The sequence below is a fragment of the Hermetia illucens genome, chromosome 6 (assembly GCF_905115235.1).
Source record: "Hermetia illucens chromosome 6, iHerIll2.2.curated.20191125, whole genome shotgun sequence".
In the NCBI taxonomy this organism is placed as follows: Eukaryota; Metazoa; Arthropoda; class Insecta; order Diptera; family Stratiomyidae; genus Hermetia; species Hermetia illucens.
Window position 1 is genome coordinate 141,922 of NC_051854.1, and position 19,781 is coordinate 161,702.

Here is a 19,781-nt window from a genome sequence, read left to right on the forward strand (position 1 = left end):
GAATCCCTTTTGTCCTTCAAAATGTCGACTAATTACTTATCTTCCCACCATTTATAAGGTTTTCACTTCAGTTCTCTGCGCGAACATTGCAGAACATCTTGACGTTCATAAATTGGTAGTTGAGAAGCAAAAAGGATGCACAAAAAACTTCAGAGATTGTAAAGCAGAGTTAAGAAACGACATAGTAGCTTTAAAGCACCGTTCGACCGGAACACTGTTGGAAATCAGCAGAAAAAACTACGGCCCCTTTGCGGGCGATATGAAGCAGATATGGAGATTTCAACAAATCCAGGTAGTCTCAGTCATAATTTCAGCGAAAGGATTAATTCCGCAAAATTTACATAAAGCACCGGAAATGCTCGAAAAGCTGTTCTTGCAATTTGTGCTATAGTCTAGAGAGTCCTGTCCGATAACGGTCTGACGTTGTGGGATCTACTGTAGATTCACGCTGTTTTCGATTTACGATCAGTATGTTGCTGTAGTTTAGAATCACCACGTTATTGCTTAAAGTGTTTCCGACAATGGGGGACGTAGTAAAATATGTATTTTCGGATTTTGTGTTAAGCATCGTTGTTGTGAGGAGGCCTTTTGCCCAAACTTAGGTTGATCGCTCCTCGGTTCGGCTGGGCGGGAGCAGGGTTCATAGGCTTTTTTTTAACTATATATTATTTTTGTTATTTGTTTCTGTAATAAAATGTCAGAGATAAGAATTCTTAAACATAAATAGATGCACTTAACACATGTCTATGCACACGTTTCTAATCTCGTTACCATTGTTTACACTACCGTTAAGGTTTAGTTAGAAATCTATTTAAACAGAACGGCGTTGACGTAAGAATGCACGATCTATCTTGTTTTCTAAACTGTGGATACAAACTGCCTCTAAATAAATACACGCAAAGATGAAAAGCTCGAATCCGAATTTTCATCTCTATCTTTATGATATATTGAAATAGCTGCTTATTTTCAGTAAAAGATAGTGAAATAATGACCTTTGATTGAGAAGTCACTTCGAGTCAACGAAACTGAATTGAATTTGAATTGAAATAAGATCATTTAATGATTTTATTTCAATAACAGCTTTCAATTCTATGCCTGTTATTTGCCTTTTCCTATTTTTCTATTTAACAAACGCTCTTCTCCTTCATCGCCTTTCTAGTGGTATGAAAGGCACTAAAAGAACGATAGATAAGGAAGAAAAGTTCTAAATCGAAATCAAAGCGGGACGTAGACAAAAAACCTAACTAAATTCCGTTTTGAAATTCTCAAAGTGCTTGAGGGGTGCCTAAATTGCTATTTTCCGAGGAGTAGCTGCAGAATAGTGAAATACACATTTAGCAATATATTTCTGAGAGAAAGAGCTTGATATTATAACGTAAACATTCATTATGCGGATGAGGCCAGTACGCGGTTTCGAACAATACATCTTGCTGAAAGGATTTAGGAATATTCACTTAATTGAGTGTTTAGTTGGCGGTTTCCTTCTTGATATTGAAGTAATTGGGAATAGAATGACAAATCAATTTTTGCCGTGAAAATTGTGTTATATATTTAAACGAATTACAACATAATAAGCATTTATTATTTTGGAGTGACTAGAAAAATATAATCAAAATGAAACTTTTATTAAAAAGGTCCCTTGCAGTGATCTTGTCTCCTTCAAAGAATGTTCCGGGAGAACTTGTGCAAAATAATCCAAGTAATGAGAAAATGTTCTGAAAAAAAGGATGACCAATTCTTGGGAGCCCTGGAAATTTAAAAGAAAAAGTTTTCTATTATCTAAAATTTACTTTTAACTTCCCCCCATTTTCGACGAAGAAAGGAAGAAAATTATCTTTTTACGTTGCATTAGTCAGCAGAAAGTCAAATATTGTGAATTTACTTGTACTGAATCTCTAACATCGCTTAAAATTGTTGAATCATCGAATGGGAGTTGTTGGATTAGAGAAATACCTAGTATGGTATATTCATTATATCAAAATGAAAAGGAGCACAGGACCATTTACCGTATGAAGGAATGAGTATGGCTGTTACAAATTAGTATCTGGGCTCTCAGCTGCCTTTACTTGATGGTGTGTCTCGAATTTTGTGATTGCTGCTTTGAACCAATCCAGTAAACTGACAAAAGAGGAAAAAATTTAAGGTAGTCCTTATGCTCAACAGTATGCATACTTTGATGAAATATTCAATTTGTTATTTATCTTGTTCGCTGAATTACTTTGCCTTGGGCTCGGTGGCACAAGTTCCCTGGCCCTGCAAATATACGCTCAGGCACAAGCAATGATATGCGGACATCAAATTATACTGTTTTAAGGTAAGTTTCTTTTACATCAAGTTTCGTACGTATCAAGAAAACTACACACAGGAGAAGCAAATCAAGTTTCTGGGGAGCACGGAGTTCAATGACATATTCACAGGGAAGGTACGAGTTAGCTCACTAGTCTGTGGACCTTGTAGTTCATGTATTTAAAATACGCCGCGTTTATAATAACTAGTTATTGGATAAATATAGTTGTGTTGAAAAATGTCTGGGCGCTACAGGACGATAGTGTCAGTTAGAGACTTACAATTAACGCCTGTCCAGACCCTGTTGGCGGTACTTTATTTGGAGAAAATCCAGTTAGAACCACCAGGGATAAGCCTATTCAAAATAGCCTTTACATGGACTTATCCGGGCCTCTGTGGAAATTTTACTTCGGAAAAATCAAACGAGTGTTGAAAGCTCTATTTGAGCAAGATCCAACTAGGGCTCAGATGAAACTGAAATTTGCCTAACTGAATTTCTAACCGGGTCTAGAGATCTTAAGATAAGTTCTATGTTCGAAATGTATGCCTGTTGGGGGTTATAAAAATCTGTAAATTAACGATAATTGTTATGATCATCAAGTCTTTCTATCATACGTTCAAAAAGTTATTGTTGAAATTTGAAATTGAGGTTTCTCATTAGATTGGCTGTATTATCGAGAGAGGTACAAATTGCATTGGACTGCTCCAAAAAGACTACATACAGGAGGAGGAAATCGAATTTCCAAGCAGCCGGCAAATAGAAGTAGCAATGAGTATTGCTATGTAAAAGTTGTTTTTTTTATATGAATTTCGTTGTTGAAATTTTAAGATGACAAATCATATAATATTATAAAAGTTGGTATCTCCCTTTGTTTTTTCCTTTACTTCGCCCGTATTCGAGCCGTATAAAACCTTTTGTTGATCGATTTGATCGGCATTGCCACGAAGTATTGTCGTCAAAGTCTCACACTCGCTGTTACGTTTTTATATTTTTTAAACCGTCCTAAATATGACCCCCATCTTACATTCGCCTTAAAAGGTTTTATGTATAAACAGCAGCATTTTCAGTTTTTCTTAAAGCATGCAGACGTGCGGCAAGACAAAAAAAAGATAGCAGCTTTCGAAAACTGAAATTGGTCATGAAATATATTTAGGCACTCACATAATAATTTTGGAATACAAGCAACTGAGTCGTGTACATATATTTCCCGACAAAGTCAGAACCGGGTGGCTGAGTTAGATTGGAGGAAAAGGAGCGGGTCACCCATAGCTGGAAACATGGAAAGAAAAGAAATGGGTGGGATGCTTGCTGCTTATAAAATAGATACACTATGCATACAAAATACATTCAAGAAGAAATGTTGATTAGCTCTCACCTAATAAAGTAAATAGGTAGTACTTGAATTAATTCACATAATCTATTTGAAAATTTCAAGACTATAATGAGGGGATATGGAACACATAGGCAATCAACTTCTTCTCAAATTTCCTAAAAATTTCCGCTTAGCACGCTTAGTGAGGTTGTACGAAACTGCAAATTGTTTTGTTTTATATGAAACATATATTGTGCTACAAGCTTTAATTTTGCTCTAGGAGATACTCGCAAAAGTGGTTAAGAGTCAAGCGAAAGCAAAACGATGACAACAAGTATTCCTTCTTCAATTATATTGTTCAAAAAACATAGTGATGCTGTGAACGCACAGTGGGATGACACTGATATGACTCAAGAGATATGGTTTATCATCTTCTGTGAAAAGAAGAAATGAGAAGAAACGTGCAGGGAACAAAAGAACTCAAATTGAAAATAAAGCTCGCAGAAAATAATAAATTATTGCGTCCACGAAATATAAATATTTATGTGCACTGTCGACTATTGAAAACATGAGCGAAATGTCCGCATTCAAATTGAGAATTCGAGTCAGGGTAAATTCAACGGTCAATAATTTCACTTGAGGGAGCTATGTAAACCGGCCCCTTCATTCTTACTTAGTGAGAATATTCTTCTGTGTTCTTGGTGATTATTCTATTCATAATAACGCGATTTCTGACGAAGTTTTCTAATTTTCTCCTTAACAACGTTTAGGTAAAATTTTCATAATTGAATCTCGGAACTGGTCGATATGTATTTATGTAAGTATGTCTGTTGAATTCATTTGAAATAATAAACTCCTCCCTTTTCCTCTTCAAATCAAAACTCAACTTTAGCGATAATAAAAATAGAAAGATGAGTTTTGTGGCTCTCTTATTAGTACTGATCTATGGTGTTCTTGACTTTTGTTTGTTACATTATGTTTTACACTATCATTTCTATCCCATATTCTACCTCATTACTTTCAGAAATAGATTTAGAGGAAACAAATTCTACATTGTTTTGCTGAACAGGGAAGGGAAAAAGGAATTTCATTTGGAAATCTGTAGTTTTGAGAACAGTTTCGAAGCCGAAATGGCTCAACTAATTCTCTTCTTTAAAATACTTGATAATACATTGTTAAATGCAAATTAGGCTTAGCTTAGACATTTTCAAAAATGTTCATATTATATTGGTGGAGTCTACAATATGATCGAGGAAGCCCTATGGCAGTGCTCGACAGATTTGTCAATAATAATAAACAATAATGGTTGGCGCGAGAATCCAATTGGAAGAGCGCCTTGGAGCATGTTGCAGCACTTCATTCAAGACCGTAACGATACACTACAGTACACTGTAGGAGGCAATGTGGTCAGCATTACGCTTGCTCGAGACTATTATCCTGATTTGATTCAGGTACTCATTCACAGCTGACCGCGACCTTCCGCTACGACAGCTCAACGCTCTAACCACTAAGCCATCTGAACACTTGTCCGATTTGGTAATGTGAACTATAATCTAGTATGTATATTTATTCAATTCCGCCTGCAATGGATACGCATCTATTTTTATGTAGAAACTGTAAGTAAAGGGATTTCTTGATATTTTTCTTTAGTTTTTCTTTTCTTGAAAGTACAATAAAGCCGATGAGGAGGACATCCCAATCTGAATTGGATTTTTCCAATAGTCAGAAAATTTTAAATTTAATCGATGCTCCAAAATCTTTTTCCCATCCAGCCCACCGTTCTTCATTTGATTCCATTTTAGTTACGCTCATAAGAAAGTAACTTGAAACCGATATACACTCGATTTTGCAATTCACTTAGAATGGATCGATTATTTTAATTACTTCTCGCGCTGAATATTAAATTGAAACTATCAGATACCAACTTCTATGAAATTACGTCACGTAGTTCGAATTTTATCACTCCAGAGCTCTTTCTATTGATATTCGCAAATGAACTTAAAACCTATGCGCGTACCGTACTCCTACTTACATACAAATATATCATAGTATGTTTGAATGCAAAGACTGAACTCCTACATATGTACACTCGCATATAGATATGTACATTCAATAATGATGAAAAGTATGAAAAGCAGAAGTAGAACCAACGGAGCTTCATTTTAGATTTTCACACATGTTCGGTGGAGCATCTGTAAAAGCGCACCTAGACTTAATATTCTATCTGAATATTAATGCCGGGAATTAATTGCATAGTTTTTAATTGAGGGGGAGAAAGTTCAGACAGACATATGTTGCTTTAGGTATTTGCTTTGGTGCTTGGTAGTTTACTTGTTGTGATCCATTTACGGACAAGTGCATTCCATTCCGGGCGATGAAAATGAGTTCGCATTTGCATTCACCACTGCACAAACCTGGAAATGACAGATACTTATATCTATTTATGGATGTATAGTGGAGCATATTAAGTTTCCTTAATGAAATTGTTTATAAATGCTTTTCTATTTCTTTAAGAAAATTTCGATCATTATGAGGACAAGGGGTGTAGTTTGAAATACAATCAAAAGCTTTTCGATTTAGTTGCTCCCCTGAGCCTTGTCGCAAATGATCAAAACTATATGAATGTTTTCACTATTCGGCGAATATTGCTGCGCTAGTCCTTTCGCTTCCGCTCATGAATAAAATAAATCCTTTAATAGCAGTCCACTTATTGTATATTATGTGAAAGGATGCGATAATGGTGACGGTGGCAGCCAAGAATACCCAGATTCATAGCGGAAAAGCTCATTTTCTTCAGTTTCATATGAAGTCCGCTGTCGCGTTTCTGCTCTCGTAGTTTATAGTGGGTAGTTTATACGTGGGTTCGATTCGAAGTTCCAGGAGAAAATCTGTCTTCATAATATATATGATATTAACTCTCAATTCCGGAAGATAAATAGTTTATGATGTCGTTTTAATGGCATTAAACTGAATTTATCGATGACTACGGATAATGAGCTTTACTACATATTATTATGATAGTATTAATAACTGAAATACTTTATTGGGAGAGTGAAACATTGATGAGGCAAGGTAAGAATTAGCCACTTCTATGTTGCAATGCACAATAGATAGTGCGATGATTCCGAGACGATACAATCAAAAAACGAAAAGGAGGAGGAGGAGGAAAGCAAAGAAAATGAACACAATGGAGCGCAATAAAAGTACTGGTACATTAAGAACGATGAACGGATTCTATGAAAATCAACTTAGTTCGAATTCTCATTTCAATTTTAATATTATGTATGCAACTACAGCTGTAAGGCAACAATGCATCCAATTGGAAAAGTATTGAATCATTTCGGGAGAAATTTCATTCCCAACTTTCTACAATGCCTGGAGATATGGTGCTATTTATGGGCCTAGAGTTATAGCAAATGCTACATATATTCAGTAGGTGAAGATTCACCGATTGGGGAGGAATACAGAGTCGTGTGTATAATATGATAACCATTCTGGTGCCGAGAAAAAAAATGTATTTGGGGTTATCCTGCTGGAAGACTGCAATGACAAAATGCAATTTGTCGATGGGCAAAAAATCATTCTGAGTGAGCTTATCTCCATGCTAGCTAGGCTCGGGAACATGAGTGTACTTTGGAGCCGTAAAACTCCAGACCCGTCGTGAATCTTCCCTCTCGATCGCGGCGCTCGGCTTCTCTTGAGTAGCAGCTTGGGTTTTACGTTCAACTTTCCATATTTGAAGACAAGACTTCTTAACGACGGTCAAGAAAATTCAACTATATGTAACTCGAAAAGTCCTATTGACATCAAATTTTCTGACAATATTTCTTACAGGTTGCAATATCAGAAGCAAAAGAATAAGAAAGAAATCGATTTTCCGGCCCTTTTACCTGTTTAAGCCATATAATGACTTACCTGCAGAAATGCTGCTTAATATTAATTTCTTGTCCACTTTTCTACCAGCTGCAATATGTTCCCCGGTTGGAGGCCGATGGTGGTAGTTTATATGCATATATTTAATTGTAGCCTACATAACGACGAAATCTATGAGCGATACCATGACCGTTAAGTTGTGGATAAAATCCGGCTCAATAGGTTACGGTGGGCGGATCACTTAATCTGTATGGATGAGGATGATCCAGCCCGGAAAGTCTATAAGGGCAATATCTATGGTAGGAAAAGAAGACGAGGCAGACCCTGCCTGCGATGGAGTGATGGCGACAGCTTTTAAGGATATCGAATTGGTGGACCTCGGCGGAAAACCGGGATGTCTGGAGTTCCTTTTTAAAGCAGGCCTAGACAGGATACCGGTTGTTGCGCCGTTGATGATGGTGATGATTTAATTGTAGAGTCACTAAAATTTTCTCTTACCTTCATTTCAGGTATATTTTTTCCTACAATCACCGATTTTCCTGGTTTCAGCAACTTCATACTGTTATGAGAAAACGAGACCAACGGAACATTTTCTATGTGAGTGGCCCACCTATAGACACATCAAACATAACATCACATTCACTAATGGAAATCCTGTGATATATGAACAAATCCGGGATATTTAGTTAGACTGGAGAATCTAATGCCATAAACTACTAGGGTCTGAGTGCCCGGAGGTTTTCCCTCTCCTGCGTAATTAAAATTCAAAAATTCAATGCTTACTTAACCGCTGAAACCTTGGTCAGCCAACTGGCAAAAGATACTTTGTGTGAAGGTTGACACGGACATTCAGAATGATCTGGTATCAGATGTGTTACAGCTTATCGATCTTCTAGTTATCTAAGCTATCAGAAGGAATTATGTTTATCCAAGATGCACATTTATACTGCACTATTTTACATTTATAATGCACTATTTTACGTTCAAGGTCAGAAAGAATTGAATGTTGGCAAAGCAGTTCCAATCCAAGAAAAGAAAATATTCAAAAAAATGTTCGCTGAATTTGTAATATCTGTGTATTTTTCACATGCAGATGATATAGTTTCATTTCACACTGTGCTGACGAGAAATTCATTTGCCTGTAAGCACAAAATAAATAAATTATAGAATCTAGACCTAAAAACACATCCTGCGATATCTGCTCAAATAAAGTTAAATTTTAATTTATAAATTTACCCTAGGTAAACGAGGTTCGACGTGAGTGTAAATGATATAATAGGGCACAATACTGACTTTAAAGAAGATCTCACTATTCCTGGCGAGGTTACAGTAGGTAAAAGTTTCCAATTTGTGTGTATCCAATATATGTAACTACATCAACGCCACAATAAATTGAGCCGTCGCAGGGTATAAGAGACTATCTATATGAGGATCGCATGGGAACATCTTATTTTTTATTTTCTAGCTTTTCTGCTTATTTGTATGTTAGTCTCGATTTCTCCAGACATACCACACAATTAATTTTCACCGGGACTGGTTCATTTAAACGGCGCTCGTAAACCGTATCGTTGAAATATTGGTTGAGTATAACCTTTTTAGACATTTGCGTGGAGTTTGAGAGGGATTCGTCCGTCGTCGTTGGCCGACTATCAAAGACAAAGTAAGGCACCTCGTGATGTTGTGTTAAACCAGTGGTGTAAAATATGATCACTTCCATATGGAATTCAATGGTAATGGTTATGCAATTTTAACTATGTGAACTCACTTACTAAAATTGTGTTTGTGTCCCTGGATGATTGCGCTCGCTCATAGGCCCTGCCACTTGTTTTACTTGGTTTCCGGCCACCCAAGCGCGAGGGGAACCTGAAACTCACCAGTCGCTTTGTACTCGACATTAGGTCGCGCCTTAACAGCCCCGGGTGGTTGCATCTGCTTAAGGGCCTAGTGCAGCAGCTATAGTTCCCACCAAATACGCGAAAGTAGCCCACGTGTTCAGGGATCTCAACTCCTGTATGCACGTCCCTTTATAGGGGCCCTATGGGGCCTTCGAGCAAGGTCCACATAATTTCAAACTTGACGACGGAAGTACGTCCACGAGGGTCTTCCTGGAATCTTGACGACGGAGGTACGTTCAAGAGGGTCTTTCTGAAAGAGCCAAATAGAAGAGCGCGCGACACATCCGTTTTGCCTTGCAGCAGCCATGCTAAGGGAGCCCTGAGTTTGTTTCCTTGCAGAAATCCGTTCGGTTTCAACTGAGAGGTGAGTGCTATGGCAGAGTGACGTGGTTTATAAAACTAACACACTCAATTTTAATTTAACACACCGCGAGGACTGAAAACAACGCAGACGGCTTCTAAATTATATTGAGTTGAAATTCAGTCAGTTGCCAGTTATCAGCGCGGACAGATCTCCGCACAACTTTTGAATCTTTATGTCATTAATTAATAATTGAAAGGAAAATAAAAGTTTTATTAAAGATTTTAAATATAAATTTGTTTCTCTATCTAGAACACGGTATTTTTTGCTTTTACTTTTTCAAGATAACGCCCCTCGGGTTCTTAAAGAAGGGTCACACATTTCAAGCATTTTTTAGCCCTGGCTAATAAAAGCACGAAAGTCGCATTATATGCATCTACTGAATTGGCTGAAACTTCATAGCATAATTTAAGTCGGTAAAAAATTATGTTCCGGAATTTTAGACGTGGCTCTAGAAAATCTAAATCATTGATTATTCTTTACAAATATCATGGATCGAACCCTCTAACAAATTTGTGCTCCATTGGGCGAAGATATCTTCCCTTCTTAAGTAGCCTCTTTATATATTTTATTGCAATTTCAACTGATAATTTTAAAAATGTTATTATGTTTAAAAGGATACTGCAGTTTCGAAGGATAATTGGTTAACCTTCAGAAAACTCCAAATAGAAATTGGACAAATCATAAATTTTCAGCTTCATATCCGTGAACAAATGAACCATAAAACCCGTAAATATTTGATTAGAAAAAGATTGCGTACAAAAGGCAACGTTTAATAAGTTCATAAAAAGGGTTTACACTTGGGGGTTCAGTTCACACCCAGATTTTGGTTTCATGGCCATTTAGACTCCAACTAACCACCAGTAGTCATACGCACTCCTCCTAATATTTCGCAACTGTTTGGAAGCTTTCCAATAAAACCCTAAGAGGGTTCTTTTTTCGGGATGAATTTTTATTATTTCACGGCGGTTGTATGCTCCCCTCTTCAACTGAACAGATTACGTTCAACACTAAATCCTACAGACAATTTATATCTGCAATACATTTTATGAAATCAAAGGATACTCTTCTTTATTATTTAAAGTTTCTCGTGCATATATGTATGTACAGTACTTTTGTCATTCGCGATAAATTTTGCTCTTTCTTCGGAGGTCACTCGCAAGTAGGAAATGCTCATGGAAAATTTATATTAGATTTTTATTGCAATAGAAAATAGAAGATGGTTTCATAATAAAATTAATTTGGGTGGACCATTTTTCTGAAAAAATAAATTCCTTATTAGGTATAAATTAGTTTTTTCAGTCAGTAACCTGAATTTTGGTTCGCAAAAAGGCAGAATTCTATTCGGAAATAAGCGAAATAAGCTTGAGAGAACTTTAGAAAGATTGAAAAACTCCAAATATGATTTGAAATTTGAAAGCAGTCCAAATTCCTGTAAGCAGCTTACTCACAAGCAGTTCTCTATAACTGTTTTCCCCGCTTCAAATATGATAACCTTACTATTATATAATACCAACAGACCCACTTGAAGGCTGGATATTAGTGTATAGTTACTTACAGTGAACAAAATTGAAATCCGAATAAAGTCATACGAAATACATATGTAAGTATTCAAGGGAGTGTGTTTTTTTACCAGAACATAACGTACAGTCAGTTGGATCAAATGCGAGGAAAGATCAAAAAAAGCCCTTGCTGAGAGCGTATCACAAAAGAAACGCTATTTTCGTAAGCAAACTTCAAATCCGAACAGAGCTAACAAATCCTAATAATGACATTAAATCTCAAAAAATGACTAGTTACTACTCCGTATGGAGACTTTTAGCATCACTGATCAGTGTTCTGGATTCGACAAACCTTGCACATATTCAGCTTGAATTTTTCGATATTATTCGGGAAAAAGTTCCATCAAGTATTTTTTACTGGAGATGGGACCTTTAAGAAAACCATCGTCAACATAATCCCGCAGGTTTTTAGTAATATTGTAGCGCGAAGGCTGTGGAAAGGCTATGAGTATCAATATTCCCCTCCACGAATACCACCCAGTAGCTTTCTGTTGTTGAAGTAAAAAACTCAGAAAGTTGGAATCAAACAATTTATCAAGGAAGTTTTGGATGAGGACGCAGAGAGTCCTGAGTTCGCATCAACTTGATGACGTGCTCCACGCACTCCTCTTTTTAAGTTAAACAACCAAGTTTTTTAACAAAAAGTTAACTGCCGGTTTCGATCAAGGCGGAGGCAACTGATCAGACGCTGCTCTCTCTGGGAGCAATGTGATCGAAAGTGACATGAGTGCGAATTATATTGAAGTGAAATACGTCGTATGTTCAGACCTAAACTAAGCCAAAGTGAATCTTTTGTTTAGTTTAGGTCAGAACATACGACGGATTTCACTTAAATATAATTCGCACCAATGTCGCGTTTGTGATGCAGTTACAGTGGGTGATATGACGTCATTTTTTTGTTTTTTTTTCGACAGCATAGCCTACGAGCGCAGTATATGCAATCGCAGTCAACGTATTAATAAAATGTTAGCTGTAGCAAGCAGGATTTGCAAATACAACGATAAATAACTCCGTGGGGAGCCCTGTGGCTGCAACCACAATACAATCAGTATATTCGAAGATCAAGGTGTGAGGGTCTATACACAAGTGCGCTGGAGCTCTGATCGTTCTGAAATTTGGTGACAATATTCTTTAGATAATGTACTCAAAGAAATTTTGAAAATTTATAGTTAATAAATGTGCACTTCAAAAAAGAATTTTCAATTTTGCCAGAAAGAAACATATCCTTATTTTTCAGACGGGGAGTCTATAAAGCAGACTGAATTCTTGCATAATTTGGCAGCAGTATATATTTTTCATAAGTATCAGGAAGTGGCATGGCTAAAACGAGGTTTTTACAGCCATATCCTTGTTAATAGACTGATAGCGCTTCAACTTTAGTGAATAGCTGTGAAATACCTTTGCATTTAAATGTATTGAAACATGAATTCAGTTGTATATGATTCTATGATTGCAAGCATAAAAACTAGGTACATTTATCAGTAGCTATCTGGTACGCATCCAATTATACGATTTGCTATAATCGGAAATTACACATGTCATGTCCAGGAAAGACTTAGAAATGTGAATATAGAAGCTGAAGGTGAATAACAGCAACGCCTAATATAGCAGCAGTGTGCGGAACTTTCATCGATTGCGAACAATTTTGCGATAAACTGGGTTCATCGATTTGTTTCCATTTCAATTCGCATTTCTTTGCTAGGTATGTTATGTGCACTATTTAAATCTCGTTCATGGTAATTATGGCCCATTCCATTTCATGCTTATTTTAACAAATCAAGGTTGTCTTTTAGTGGGTGATGAGATCCCAAACAGAAAAAAAGATTGGAAATTGACCCTGGGGAAAATGACTCTGAAAACTTTTCTACGAGAGAGCAATAGTTCTTCATTTAAAATAGATTATTAAGATTTTATGTCGGTTTATGGTATCTAAATATACATGAATGAAAGTAAAATTAGAAAAGTCAGGAACTGAAAGCTGGATAGTTTGGGTATGAAACGTTTTGTATTCTCTCTAACTTAAAAGTTAGGAACTTAGAGTGCAAGTTTTTTCATTTGTGCATCAATAAAAATTCAAAATATACACATTCCTTCATGTGATCGTTTGGCTAGCGAGTTTATTGCGATGAGGTTGATTGCCTGGTCTGCGATGTGAATAAGAGAGGTATGCACAAAAAAGACTTTACCGTTCTGGGTGTTTCAACTCAATAAAAGAGTCGAAAAGTTTAGAAAGGAAATGTAAATGAAAGTATTATATGTAAATTGACGACATCAAGTTGTATGCCCGTAAGACGAAAACCAACTTCTTTGCTGAACATCATCATCCAGTTCAGTTGAAATATCGGCATGTAGCCGGGTTTTGGAGAAATGTCGCATAAAAATAATTGCATGGGGAGAACACACTAATCTAACAATGACGGATACAGCGACAGATGAACACAAATTTAAGGTATGGATTCGGCTGGCGTATACCTCGGTATATTGAAGGCAACAACATCTATTATTAACAATTATTAGATTTAAGTTGCTGGGCGAATTTGGATGACGTCTGAATCTTATCCTGAAAACAGAGTTGTTTGGGAAAAATAAAATCATGGCAACTTCTCCAGTTCGTCCGTCTATATATTTCCGCTATCATAAGGTGTAATAATACGGATTTTGAATTTGTCGAGAGACGTGTAAGAGTAGTTCTTGCAAATAAAAACAAGTACAATGGAGCTGCTGAGAAATGATCACTACCCCACGTCATCAGGGAGGAAGGAGTTTGCATTCTCTTCGTAAGTTTTTTGAGACACAATCCTCTAGCCATCGTAGTATCGTCATGGCAGGTAATAAATTACTTTCTTTGAACCTAAAAAGCAGATAATGGGATCTCATGTCAAATATAACTTTAGTTTAGCAAAAGCAGAATCTATCCGGTAACTACTTGACCTAGTCGGTTCTCCTCTAGATTTGCACTATCTTCGATTTGTGATCTACATTTCATTGTAGCTAACAACCATCGCGTCACTACTTGAAGTGTTTGCGACAATCGGGAATGTAGCAATACTTTCTCGCATGTTCGCACACACTGCGTTATAGCGCATCATCGTTATGATGCAGGACTTTGGATGTTGCCTTGAATCCATCCTTAAGTTGGTCGCCCTTCGGTCCATTTGTTCGTGAAGAGGGATCGTGGTCTTTATATTTTATTCTGTTCTAAATTACCTACAAGCTCCGATTCTTCCACTTCCGAATTTATAGCAATTTGTTCAGTTAGCCATCCGGTGGGCTTATTGTAAATTTTAGACTGCCTTATCACACTGTATTTTTCAGTGAAGGATATATTTTACCTCATGTTCTGGAAAACTAATAAAGAAAGCATCATGTCAGGAACACGGAGACAGGAAACCACTAGAATACCCCATTCTTAATAGCATAAAAAAATAACATTTTTTGCTTCAGCTTCTCCCAAGATTATTTGAGAAGCTTGCACTTTTTCTACCATACTAGGATAGTAGGTTCCTTTGTACGGCATAACTTGCAATGGAATTGTCGCTCTTCCTTAAAATGTGACCTATCATCCATTGCTACTTCCGCCGCCTGATCATAACTTCTACAGGTATTTGGCACGTATGCAGGAGAAGTTCTTCATTTGTTTTTGCCTCAGGACAGATCACTAAGATGACAAGATGCAAACATGAGTTGTTCAAAGCATAGAACTTTCGAATAGCAATGACGAGCACTTTCCATCCTCCACTTTCTTATAACAGCAAAAGGAGAACATTGACGTGCAACAGTGTCAACTTGACGTGGATGTTGAGCTAATTGCATTTCTAAATTTGGGACAAAACAGGGAAATCAGATTCAGTGCTCTTAATGCTTCCTAGATATACAAACTCTCTGGAGCCTATTAATGTAAATAGGAAGAATGCGATGACCAGTCGGACTGAGAAACTGGAACTTGGTTTTGATAGTATTTATTTTGAGTCTGACTCTGTTTGCCTCCTCCAAATCAAAACTCTTTGGAGCCCATTAATATAAATAGGAAGAATGCAATGACCATTCAGACTGAGAAACTGGAACTTGGTTTTGATAGTATTTATTTTGAGTCTGACTTTGTTTGCCTTTTCCAAATCCGGTCCTATATTAGAGCACTACAGTTACAATCCTTGTTCAAGGCAGATTCTTGAAATCAATGGAGAATATATAGAGATCTAAACTCCACACATACGTCCACAATGTTCCAAAGGGGGTTAATGTGTCGATACCCTCACAAGACTTACTACAACGTTGCTTGACTAGCCAAACACTTTCAATTTTTCAAATCATATCAAGTTCGCAAAAATTGAAATCAAATACGCCTTAATAACATCAAATGATTTTCAAGTACATTTCTTCATTCGGCCAGATAATTTTGAAAATAATCAGAAATCTTATTGAATATACATATGGTGGCTGCAACATATTCGTTGCAAAAAGTGTAGGTTTGCTTTTCCCAACTTTACTTTCAAACGCGATACGAAAATCATCATCACTCGTTTATTAAATTACTTCATTGGACGTAAAATATAATGAATCTAATGCGGCTTCTTCTGTAGTAGAATTATCGATAGTGTTGTTCATCTTTTGTGCTATCACGAAAATAACCTTGAGGAACTTTCCTTATAATATCTATTTATCTATGGTAATATACCTGCCTACGAGACTTAATCATAAAATCAACTTAACTAAACGCTTTTTATGGAGCCGCGTTAAGATGCTAATCTAGACCGTGCAAACTTGTTACCCCAGTGGAACTGGAATGGATCTTTTAGCCGGCAAGAACTTGTTCTTAAGATTTATATCAGAAAATCGAACTAGAGAATTATGGCCACTCGTACTTTCCTCAGGTTCTTCAAACTACCACCGCTTTCTTTGTTACAGAAAACTAGTTGCTTGTAATGCTTCCCCTTTTCCTTTCACCGATTACATCATAATGTGAATTCTTAAGGAGAGTTCAGGAATGAGTGCAAGTCGCATAGATATTTTACATTAGACGATATAAAAACCAATATCCAACATATTTCTGCAATAACTATTTCTTATTTCAGGTGGTTTCTAAGTAGCTTAGAATGTATTTAGATTGCAGTATGATTTAAGCCAGTCGAATATATTTGAAGATTTCTTCTCTTAAACATACCTTAAAATTCCACAGTCAGTGTCCTTGAAAGAGAACCGACAAGGCTAAAAAGGGGGAAAACAACATCCTTGGAAACTAGTGGGAATACATGGTGGGAGGAAGTGAAAACGATATCTAATGTAGCACAGTTTGAGGTTTTTTAGTCGATGAGAGATGGCTCGTGCAGGTCTGTGGAATTTATCGAGAGTGAAGTATATGCAGACTCTCTGAGTAGAAATATGTATGTACTTTTGAACGTAGCCTTCTGTTAAAGCAACGTGCAGCGAATAAAACCAATAAAAATAAATTTCCCTTTTCGTGCTGTTCTCATTTTGGGGTCCTCATTCTCGGCTAAAACATATTGAAAAAGTTTCCTTATTCTGTGTTTATTCAAATCAGGGACGGAGGTATGATATCGGGGCATTCTCAACGGACCTTTTCTTCCAATTTGCATAATATGCGTGTGGCTTGCTGAATGGTACATTTATTAAGTTTGAGGCGGCTATGGTCAGCGTTACTGAAATGCTAGATACCAAAAAACAGGGAGTTGATGTCAATTTCAGGATTTCGGAGTTATGTGATTTTGCTTTTGATGGAAGCTAAGCTTTTTGTTTGTATAAAGATGACGATGACAATGGCCTGTAAGGGAAGTGTATATTTGGTAAGCACATAGTATTTTAAACATGTTTTGCTGATTTTAAAACTACATGTATGAATGAAATGGGGACGTTTTGATAGTTGAATCTTTGAGGCAATCTAAAAATATATTCAATTTATTAGTTAGTATAGCATCATTTTACCGCATGATATACTTTCACGACCTTTTTGTGGGCCTCGCAGATTAAAATCATAGTGAATAAAACAAAACTACCAATTTATTTATTTGAATAATGATGCACTTGGTGTAGACTGTCTAAACATGATTTCTCATTGATTTGTCCCGAGGATACTTTTCTGAAATGTACCAAAGTCTATATTCGTTTTTCTAAAATGAAATTCTATAAATTTTCCTTTTTAACTTTATATAGCTTTTTTTCTACAAATTAGGATATTTTGACGACTGCTTCCTCATTCGAGCTCTAACACTAGGAAAAACGGCAAACAGTCGTCGAAATATTTACAGACAAAATCAACTTACTAAAGTTAAAGAGGAAAAACTCGAATTTTAATATACATGCCTCCTGCTTATTTATTTGTGGAATATGGAACATCCACATAGAGACAGGACGAAAAAGAACACAAACAACCATGACAAATTTGGATTTGAATTCGAAGCAACGAAATCGAGAGGCTGACACTCAGCCAACTCAGCCATTGTATCGTCAAATTTTAATTTAAGTTACTAATATGAACTTTTATAAATAACCACGACCAGCTGCTCACTGTGGCGTGCATTTAATCTATTCAATTCATAGAAAATAAGCCCTTCTATCTCATTTGTGCGACACGAACTAATGAATTTTAAATGTGTAAACACCTCAATTTTGCTTCATGCTTGCTAGTTCTGGTACTGGTATTTTATGCTATTATCCGTTGTTTTTGTTGTGCCGTGTTCTAAATGCGGCTTCCTAAGTCTTCTCCCTTCCGCGAAACCAGTTTTTAAAAATTCATTCCTAAAACATGCATATATGTAGAACAAACATTTGCTCTGATTTTCAAGAAAAATACAAGCCACAGTAATGCATAAAGCGGTGATAAAAACAGACAAAATACATATACTACGTTACAGAGACAAGTTACAATGTTGGCCGGAAGCACTTACGCATGATACTAACTTAAGTGAGCAAATACGTATTTCCAAAGCCCTCAACAATAATAGGACAACGAATGTGTTGAAATTTCATGATTAGTCTGGCATGCGCTTCTCTGGAAGGTCAGACTGAAGCTTGAATTGTTTACTAAGCTTTCTATCGGGGAGTGTAGCATGAAAGTTCTTGGAATCCATTATAATGAAAAACAGAAAAAACGTATGCATATGCAAAATTCGACGATAATACAGGACCTCAGAAAGGGACATCAAGCTCTTTGGAAACAATGTACCTAAATAGCAAGTGGATCCAGTTGCTTTCACGTATAGTATATTGTTTCGTTTGTCCACTCCAAGTACATATACATACTCTACGTTGACGTGAGGAAGTGACTCGATAACATGTTATAAAATTTGTCTAGTGTACCCATACTACTTTATAATGTGTTATAATACGGGGACTGGGAGCGTTACGAAGTATATTTTATTGGGACATATTCTTGATCCTTAAATTTTATTTTCATCTGGTAGGATTTTACAGTCGTGACGTATTTACATTAGAATATCGCGAAAATTGCTGAATTTGTTGAAAAAGAGCCTGCCATTTGATTAAGTGGTTCCTCAAAAGAAAATATGTTTTCAGTCATTTATGGCCGGCTAGCAGCTATTGGATTTGAATAAATTTATAATGCTGATAATTATCAGACGACATGTCTATTATTCTACAGTTTTTGTATGGATTTAGTTCTCTTAATTATTTTTTGAGGAAAGATTTGGCAAATAAAAAGAATGCTTTTAGGTAGATTTACAAATGGCAATAAACATTTCCTAAAAATCCCAAAGAGATAATAACCAATCTTTGTATGTTCTGTAACCCTTTGAATCTCTGGCTCGGCGACAGACAACAACCGTGGCGGATTCCATTTAGGTGATGTTTGAAGCGGGACGTGACATTATGCGCAAGCATATGTCGCTCTGATCTGCTTACGCTATCAAAACCCTTGTCGAAATCGATGAAGGCTTTTGAGACGTTGCTTAATGTGTTCTAGAACTAAATCTTCCAATTGTGGCCCTCAAGACCGGCGGTGTTTTTCGGGATCTTCGCGCTCATCTCCTTCTTCCACTCTCTGGATCTTGGATTGCCAGAATTTCCATACAAGTGGAAGTAGTAACTCTTCGGAAACTTGAGGAGGAGCGATGAATAGTTTTGCGTCAAGTCCAACCATTTTAATTCATTTAAATGCATTAATGGTGGAAATGATCTCACTTCTTTTTAGAGGAGCGGCCACAAGAGGCGGAACTTCACTTTATGATATACGGCTGTGTGGTAAAGTGTTCTTTCCACCTTCAGCTGCTCATCATCGCAAATGAGAAGGCAACCGTTAACACATACAAGTTCTTTCGTGGTGCGGTATACGATTCCGAAATCTTTGCTATTTTACGTAGTTTCTACTTCCTTGACCAGAGAAATAATGAATACCTTTTTACCAGGGCGAACGCAACGCTCAGCTTCCCGGTTTGAACGCATCACGCTAACCACTACCAATAAAAGCTGGATCTTATAAGTGATCTGTGTTGAACTTGACGGACGAAGGTCTTCAATC

The 19,781-nt window shown here is 36.7% G+C and overlaps 2 long non-coding RNA genes across 2 annotated transcripts; one reads left to right on the forward strand and one right to left on the reverse strand.

The window, feature by feature from the left end:
- Positions 1–1,537: 1,537 nt before the first annotated feature.
- On the reverse strand, positions 1,538–3,798 carry LOC119660482. The gene is made up of 3 exons (XR_005250433.1): positions 3,663–3,798; positions 3,449–3,556; positions 1,538–1,747 (listed from the first exon to the last, which is right to left on the reverse strand). It is a non-coding gene; the product is annotated as an uncharacterized LOC119660482 (long non-coding RNA).
- Positions 3,799–4,136: 338 nt separating this feature from the next.
- On the forward strand, positions 4,137–8,756 carry LOC119660481. Its single transcript, XR_005250432.1, has 3 exons — positions 4,137–4,300; positions 4,370–4,416; positions 7,982–8,756. It is a non-coding gene; the product is annotated as an uncharacterized LOC119660481 (long non-coding RNA).
- Positions 8,757–19,781: the final 11,025 nt, after the last annotated feature.